At 45.8% G+C, this 9043-nt stretch overlaps 1 long non-coding RNA gene and 1 other non-coding gene across 3 annotated transcripts in view; both read left to right on the forward strand.

The window, feature by feature from the left end:
- LOC126487680 (uncharacterized) overlaps positions 1-8626 on the forward strand; it is an 11298-nt gene extending 2672 nt beyond the window's left edge. For both annotated transcript variants that reach the window (XR_007588462.1, XR_007588461.1), the window contains exons 2-3: positions 7048-7210; positions 8507-8626. This is a non-coding gene — a long non-coding RNA (uncharacterized lncRNA). The remainder of the gene's footprint in view (positions 1-7047; positions 7211-8506) is intronic.
- On the forward strand, positions 6321-6477 carry LOC126487686 (U1 spliceosomal RNA). The gene has a single exon (XR_007588470.1). It is a non-coding gene; the product is annotated as a U1 spliceosomal RNA (small nuclear RNA).
- Positions 8627-9043: the final 417 nt, after the last annotated feature.

Raw genomic sequence — 9043 nt, forward strand, 5'->3', positions numbered from 1 at the left:
AGCCCCACCGCCCCTAATTCAACAAGTCCTGAACCAGAAAAGAAGCCAAGTCAGGGAAGGTGACTCACACTTATAATCTCAGCACTCAAGAAGCTGAGGCAAAAAGATTGCAAATTTAAGGCCAGCCATCCTACATAGCAAGATCCTCTTTCAAAAACAATAACGAAATCATGGTGGTGCATGCTTTTAATCCCAGCACTCGGGAGGCAGAGGCAGGAGGATCTCTGAGTTCCTGTCCAGCCTGGTCTACAGGGCAAGTTTTAGCACAGCCAGGGCTACACAAAGAAACCCTGTTTAAAAAAAAAAAAAAACAGATTGAAGCAAACCAAACAAAAAAATAATAGCTAAATAAAATGCCTTACAAGTGAAAAGCAGAAGCTAAGATGAAACAAACTGGACTGGGAGCCTGGGAGACGCAGCTGCAGCGTGTGCTCTGGGTTTGACACTCGGTTTTGCCTGGTGGAGCTTTTTGTTGTTGCTTTTGCACAGGAAATAAAACACCTTAAAATGTTAGAAACAATTTTTAAGAGTCTCCTGACTGAAACAAGGGGTTTTCTAAATGTTTCTGTCTTCCATATCCTTTGTATTTATTTGTTAGTTCATTAAACATTTACCCAGAAGGCCCTGTGTCTGGCACTATGGGCACTCCAAAGATGAACAACTCATGGATCTTAGTCCCAAGGGACTCACACACTGATGGAGAGTCAATGACCCAGATTACAAAGGCCCCTAGGCCCATAGTCCCTTCCTGTGAAGACCAAGGACAAAGGAAGAACTTTGTTTGGCTCGCTGCCATTGACTTGGTATCTGACATGTGGTAAACACTTAATGACTGTTTGTCAAATGACTGTATGAACCAGGAAGGCTGAAGCCCGAGAAGGCCACAGAAGGAAGACTCGAGATTAGAAAGTTGGTAGGAAGTAGACGGTTCAATGATGCTCGGGATTCCTCCTCTGACTGCCGCCCCTGTCTCTCTGGTCACGAAGGAGAGATGTGGACCCCGATGGGTTTAGACTGCATTTGTCAAGGGGTTAAAAAATGCACAGCAGGCCACACCCCATTCCAGGCAGACGTCATGGGAGTGGGGTTGCACTAGTTACTTGCCTTGTCCCTGAGTCAAAACACCTGCCAAAGTAACCTAAGGAAGGAAAGGTCTCCTTGGCACTGTGTGAACATGGCTCAAAAATGGAAAACTCCAAGAAACTAAGACAAGAGTCTTGTGACCCTAGTTTCTTCATAAACATGAACTTCTTCTTGGATTAGGCTTCCATGCCCCTCCCAGGTGTATCAGATAGGCACGGATTTACTTCCTGTTACTCATCTTGGCTGGCTAACGTTTCTTGAAGCCGTAGAGGCCTTTTCCACCTTCACCAGAATAAAGTGTGTTGTTCCTCCCACCTTCCTCTTTGTGACAGCCTCATTTCTGAGCACAGACCATATTGTGAATAAGTTCTTTTGTCGTTCCAAAAAAACCATGTGAGCTTGTGTGACCTTATATCTGGATATTCTGCAAACTTATCATCATGTGTAGAGGCTTGCAGATGCTTCTTTTGTTTCTCTGGTTTTCTGGATATACTCACTTTGTTTTGTTTGGTTTAGTTTTGCTTTGTTTTTTGAGACTGGGTATCACTCCATAGTCTTGCTGTCCTGGAATTCATTGTGTAGACCAGGCTGGAAATCTGCCTGCCTCTGCCTACCGAGTGCTGAGGTTAAAGTAACTGTGCCCCACTGTGCCCCAGGGCTTGTTTCTTGGTGTATGATGCAATGTTATGATGACAGGTGGGTGGCTGAATTAGGAGGCTAATGTGGTCAATGCTAGAACTTAGAATACCTATACAAACCTTTATTAGGGCTGGTTCCTTTAACCTGGGCGTCTGTGTGCCATCTGAGACTGTAGAGTGTCTTAGTCACTGTTCTATTGCTGTGAAGAGACATGAGGACCATGGCAATTCTTATAAAGGAAAACATTTAATTGGGGCTGGCTTACAGATTCAGAAGTTTAGTCCATTATCATCATGGCGGGAAGCATGGCAGCGTGCAGGCAGACATGGTGCTGGAGAAGGAGCTGAGAATTCTATATCTGGATCAGCAAGCAACAGGAAGAGAGAGATACTGGGCTTGGCTTGAGCCTTTGAAACCTCAGAGCCCACTCCAAATGACACTTCCTCCAAGGCCACACCCACTTCAACAAAGGTCACACCCCCAAATTGTGCCACTCCCTAGGGGCCAAGCATTCAAACCGCAGTCTATGAAGGTCATTCTTATTCAAACCACCACAGAGAGTTAAGATGAGCTTAAGTTAAGTTTAAGATGAGCGAGTTTGCCCTGTCCGTGTCACCCCAGCTGAGGGAGAACCATGAGGTTTTGTGTGTTTCTCCCTTGAGCTCTGATGGTCCCAAGTGCCTAAACCATAAACTGTTTTCAGTCCGTGCACCCAGAAGGGATACCTGATGACTGTAAGCCTTAGTCCTGGAGTAGCCTGCAGGTGTCTACGGAGTGTCCACACGGGGCTGTGTTTGGAGCAGTCCTGAGTTAGAAACGGCTTTGTGAGTTTGAGCAAATGTTTCTACCTTTGTAAGCTGGGGCCACTCACTCTTTGGACTGAGTGTTATCAGTCCTCAAGGCTGTCGTGAGATGTAAGTCAGTCACTAACAGCGGAACGCCAGCGCCGCCCAAGGTTACCTGCCTGTGACAACACATGACGTCGACTCCAGGAGGAGATACTGCTATTGTAGGTTCCATTTGTTTTTTCACTCAAGTGACTGTGATACTCACAACCCTAGATGGAGTCTGTTGACATTCCTTAAGGAAAACAGGGTGGGGAAGGTTATTTGACTCTTGCTTGAGATCTCTGCCAGTCACTCCCAAACCTCCCTGCCAGCTGCCATGGTGACAGGTGGTGGCTATGGTATGTAATGTATGGAAAGATCACAGAAAGGGGGCTCCATCTATGCCCCTATGGGGATTTCATCGTTCATTGTGATGGCCATTCTTGCCTGTCTGCTTGACTGCATCTAGAATGAACTAAAACTCAAAAATGGAGGGCACACCTGTGAGGGATTGTTCTACTTTGAAGTGGAAAGATCCACTTCCAAGCTGGATCTTTAAGGGGGGGAAGCTACACCTCTAATCTAGGCCATTTGCGCTGTGTAAACCCACCTCTACTCTGGGTCGCACCTTCTGCTGGAAGCCTCTGTAAGGACATGGAAGAAGGAAGCTTTTACTCTTTGCCTGATTGCTCTCTCATCTCACCAGCAAGTCTATTCCTTCACTGGCATTAGAGCCCACTTCTTCAGTAGTCCAGAAGTTATATATAATAAATCCTATATGTGTATGTGTGTGTGATTGATATCTATTGCAATCTCTCTCTCTCTCTCTCTCTCTCTCTCTCTCTCTCTCTCTCTCTCTCTCTCTCTGTCTCTCTCTCTTCATTCTCTAAGTTCTGTTACTCTAGAGCTCTCTAACTAATACATTCGTGCTGAAGTGAGAATTTTTGGCGATGTGGCTGCTTTGGCATCCTCCATGCTCCTATAAGTAACCCCTCATTCACGCTCTGGAAAGAAGTCAGATAAACGCCTTGGGCAAATCAGACTGTGGCGGAACAGCTACTTTGGCCTGCTCCTGGGTTCTGTCTGGGATGAGTAGATGCTTGCTCATGTCTTCCTAGGAAAAGTTCATGTAGCACTACTTGCTATCTTTGTATAAATATTTACTTCTTACCTTTTTGAGGCACAAAATCACAAAGCATGGTGTCAAATATCCCACAAGTCATCTCCAGCCTGGAACCCATGTGTACAGAGTTGCAACAGGCAAAAGTCCATGGGGTCAGATGGTCTCGTTCTTATCTTGGAGCCTCAGTGTCTTGGTTTAGGACATTATTATAAATATTTGGCAGCATATATTTGTCAAGGAAATAAACTTAATAGACACTTTCCAATTGGCTGATTGTGATCCTTGTTTGTGCTCCCAGAAGGAGTCTTCTATACGCTTCCTAAGGCCACCCAGTGTCTGAAAGCAGCCCATAACCAACCAAAGCTGAATGTCAAAGAATCAGTGTTGGAGAAGGTGCCAAACCTCACGGGTGGGCTAGCTGGTGTCTTGTTTGTTTTTTTTTTGTTTGTTTGTTTTTGACCTTAAAACACCCTACTGAAAATGAAAAGTCCCTTTGAAATATTCGTACAGCTATTGCTGTGAACTGTATTTACAGCCTACTATCTGAATTATAGTTGCAATCTTGTTAGTATATTATTGCCATGCATAGAGAAAAGACTGGGCCTGGAGAGATGGCTTAGCAGTTACAGAGGACCTGAGTTCAGTTCCCAGTACCAACACTGGGTAACTCATATAACTTCCTGTAACTCCAGTTAAAGGGAGAGGGATGTCATCATTTGGCCTCTGCGGGCGCTGCATGTGTGCATGCATGTGCATGCATGCATAAACTCAACAGGCACACGATACACTTAAATTATATATAAACATATGTATTTAAAGACAAGAAATGTGAGTGTCCCACAACAGGAAAATGATCCAGGAAATTGAAGTAGACTTTCACAATGACCTTTAGTAGCTGTTAAAGGAGGAAATGCACAAAAATGATAAGAGGAAAAAGGGAGACAAAGATGAGAGACGCATAAAGATATTAAAGAAATGGAAGTTGGTCCAGGATGAAAAAGGAGGGGGTCAGTGAGAAGGGAGAGGGGAAAGAAATAAAGACAGAGCAAGAAGAGGGGTGGAGGGAGGGTCAGGGACAGCACAGAAAGGATAGTGACAGAGATGAGATGAAGACAAGAGAGAGCCAAGGAGAGGGAAGAAGCCACGGTCCATGTGCTAGGCAACCACAGAGTGGCCAGGACCAGAGGAAGACCCTTGTGACAGCAGCGCTGTCTGTGCTCCGGGTGAGCTGACACTGAGGGCATCTTTCGTTAATAGGAGAGGCTCCAGCCAGCCTTAATGGCCTCTGGAATGAAAGGGAACTGGGTAGCTGCCATGTTGGTGGGTGGATGCCAGGCTGTGCTCAGATAAATACTTCATGACAGACTAATCCAGAGTCTGAGCCAGGCCAAGGAGGTCTCAAGGCTGCTGACTGATCTGGGCTCATTTGTTTGAAGCAATCGGTCCCAGTCTTCCCCGGCCCCCTTCTCTAGCAGTACCACCCTATTACAGTCAGAGGGAAGCAGCCTGTGACGGTGATGTCATTCAGTCCTTCGCGTTCTCTTTGCTGGTGTCTGAACCTTGCCTGGAACCATCTGTCTTCAAAAAGCTCACAGCATGGTTAGGCAGTGATAGTCAAGCATGCTGCTTGTAAGACTAAGCTGTGTCCATAAGGAGATAAATACTGCATCTCCTTCAGACGTCAGTGACTCAGTGAAGATGAACTGAATGGATGGTGGACGGGTTATTGATGATGATGGATGGATGGATGGATGGATGATGGATGGATGGATGGATGATGGATGGATGGATGGATGATGGATGGATGGATGGATGGATGGATGGATGGATGGGTTGATGAGTAATACATACCGTGAAATTCATGTTCTGCTGTCACAGAGGCAGAAGGGTTAGTCAGGGATCAGCTCAAATACAATTTTCTGCAGTAATGTCTGACTGTAAGGCACTGTAGAGAAAAGGAAGTGCTCCCCAGGGAAATGACTTCGGCGGCTACTGCTCGTTCCTGGAAACTTAGGGTGAATGTAGCCATGTTATCTGCTTCCGCTGATGATTTTGAGCCACATTATCCCTTTTGCATCCCTCAGGGAAGTCAGCAGGTCGTCTGTAAGTGCATCTGGGTTTTCACTTTCCCCTCCTTTATATTCTTTGAACACGCTGACCACGATTATAATCATTTTTTTGAATTCTGTATCTATCTCATGTAAATTGCTCTCCTTAGGGACATTGCTATAGAGTTGGTGGTTTGGGGATGGGGGACACATGTCTGTGGTCATGACATCCATCGCAATGTATTTGCCAGCCAACATTTGCTGAAGTACTACATTTTTTTCTTAATTTACAGATAGTACAGCTCCCAGACACCATAAGAATTTAATACCTCAGTATCCCACCAGGTGGCGCTCCAAGGCTACCAAGAGCAGGTTCTACTTGGGGCAGCGAGAAAAGGGTTGTGTGTGCTTGGTGTAGAGGAATATTTATATATATGTATGCATATATGGGCACATATTTTTAAAATTGAAAATAGATTTTTTCATACAATATATTCTAGTTATGGTTCCCCTCCCCTAACTATTTCCAGACCCTCCCTGCCCCTCACCTACCCACACCCACAAGCTTTCTTCCTCCCTTTCACTGGAAAGCAAACAGGCAAACTTCCCTAGCAGGGGAGACACGGTGATCATGAAGGTGGTTTTCCCAGGTTTATCCCTTGCCCTCCGGATGTGCTGACCCCTGTGATTTCCCCAAGTTTGGAAAATTCAACTGCATAATTTGTGGTAGTGGGGGCCGTGTTCCCGCTCTTCCCTGAAGAGCACAAATAGAAGCAAACAGGCATCTAAAAGATAATTATAATGAAACAGAATAAAATAAAACAAAACAACACACAGAAGAAAAAGCACAAGAGACACATAGAGACACACGTTTGCACACACAGAAATCCAGTAAAAACACAAAACTGGAAACCATAATATTAAAGCAAAAGACCGGTGAGGTTTAAATAGAAAAGATAAGCCCAGCCTAACCATTGTGAGACAAAAATTTCTAAAAACACTTTCGAGTTTGTTTGGTGTTGCCCAATCAACTGCTGGGCAGGGGGCCTGCCCTTACATGTGGTTTGCATATCTAGCCAGACTTCTTGGAGAAAACTGGTTTTTCCTTTGTTAGTCGTTATCAGTTGGAGATAGCTTCTGGGTTGGAGATGAGGGCTTGTGCCCACTTCCCCATGCAGAGCTAGGAGCCCATCTGGTGTAGGGCTGCGCAGGCCCTGTGCACGCTGCCAGTTTTGGTGAGCTCATGTGTTGTACCTAGAAGGCCTTGTTTTCTTGGCACCCTCCATCTTCTCTGGCTCTTACAGTCTTTCTACCTCTTCTTCTGCAGGGTTCCCTGAGCCCTGAGAGGATGGATTTGATGGAGGCATTCAGTTTAGGGCTGAGTGTTCCAAGGTCTCTCTCTGCACAGTGTCCAGGTTGGCTCTCTGTATTTGGCCCCATTTGCTGCAGGAGGCAGCTTCTCTGATGATGGCTGAGCTGGATACTTACAGGTATGGTAGAATGTCATTAGGAGCCATGTTATTGCTATGTGCCTTTTGTAGAATGGCAGTATTTGGTTTTCCTTTAGCTCCATGGCTGATCTAGTTTCAGGTTTTTGGGGCATAGATTCCATCTCATGGAGTAGACCTTAAGTTTGAACAGATAATGGTTGGTTACTCCCAGAACTTCTGTGCCAATGTTGTGTAAACATATATTGCAGGTAGGTCACCATTGTCGATAGAAGAGTTGGTGAGTTGGGGTTTACTTTTCTCCTCTGGTACCTTCCAGTACCATGAATACTAGGGATGAAGGCTTTCTCTAGGTACCCACTTGACTTCTCCATGTTCAGTGAGTTATGTAGGTGTCTTCAGTAATAGGGACTTACCATCAATTTGTGGAGAGCAACCACAGCCTTGGCAATAGCCTGGACTATTTGGGTGTTTCCATGGGACCCCTTTGGCCAACAACTTGACTAGATGTAACCGATTTCTGAAACTGGAAGCTTTATTTGTTGGCCATATATGTCCAGCTGATCCACTATCTGGTGGCTGGCACTAGAAATCCTCAGTATTTGTTGTGCATCTTAGCTCTTCTAGGACACAGCTTCCGTAGTTCTCTCTGGGCTCCGTATAAAGTCCAGGCTGTGCTGTTTTTCATTAGTTCAGTAGCTGCCCCTTAAGCAACTGTTGTCCTAATCAGCAGGGACAACTAACTCTGTAGGTACCAGAAGCGGTCTGGCCACACTGCTGTCCCAGGCAGGAATTCTGTTCCCTCAGGCACCGGCTCTATCATAGCCACTAAAGGGAACTTTATCTAGATCTTTATCCCTCTAGAGAACTCAGGACTCAAAGGTTGAGGTGAAATTCTGCTTGCTCAGAGAGGCTGAATAGCTAACCCTCTCCCCTAGCTCTACTCCCCCCAAAACTGCCCATCCTTCTGTTCAACCCCCCATTTAAGAACCTTACAGAAAAAAAAGAGAGAGCCCTACCTATACATGGTTCCTCCCGACCAGTTCTGCCTGCTAGTTGCTGACTCAGCCTCCTGACCCCTGGTTAATTTTATTTAATCAAACAAATGGAGCATGTCTTTGTATCATTAAGCAAATATTCTGCAGCATAAATGACTGTAACACATCTTAAATTAATATTCCACAACAAGTCTGTAGCAAGAGCTTAATAAATTGGGGTAGAACTGAGCCCCCAAAGTCATCTTGTAACTAAAGCTTCCTTCTCTTGTTGTCTTTCTTGGCCTATGCTTTCTGCCACATTAAATCCCAAAAGCATTTTTCTGTCTGTCTATCTTTCCAGTCTTTCTGCGTGTCCTTGGCTGGTTTCTGGTTCCTCTTCAGAGAAGAACTTTTGTGAGTATTCCCCCCATGGCCAATGCCTTTACCCCCCCCCAATGCCCTCATCCTCCCCACGCTAATGTCTTCATCCTCCTCCCACTGCCAATGCCCCCATCCTCCTTCCCCCACCGCCAATGCCTTCATCCTCCTCCCATTGCCAATGCCTTCATCCTCCTCCCCCTACCGCCAATGCCTTCATCCTCCTCCCATTGCCAATGCCTTCATCTCCCCCCACTGCCAATGCCTTCATCCTCCCCCTCCACCACCAAAGCCTTCATCTTTCCCCTCCACCGCCAATGCCTTCATCCTCCCTCTTCTCACCTCTTCTTCCTCACTGCCCGTCCTCTGATTGTTCATCTTCACAGATGCTTGACTGGCTTTGGAGTCACCTAGGAGAAAGCCCCCTGGATGTCTGTGAGGGTTTCTCCAGGGGCTTAACTAAGGAAGGGAGATGTACCCTAGATATGGTGGTACCATCTTGGATGGACTTCTTGAATTA

The sequence above is a fragment of the Alexandromys fortis genome, unplaced genomic scaffold (genome assembly GCF_014885135.2).
Source record: "Alexandromys fortis isolate MF-2015 unplaced genomic scaffold, M_Fortis_MF-2015_v1.1 scaffold_171, whole genome shotgun sequence".
NCBI lineage: Eukaryota > Metazoa > Chordata > Mammalia > Rodentia > Cricetidae > Alexandromys > Alexandromys fortis.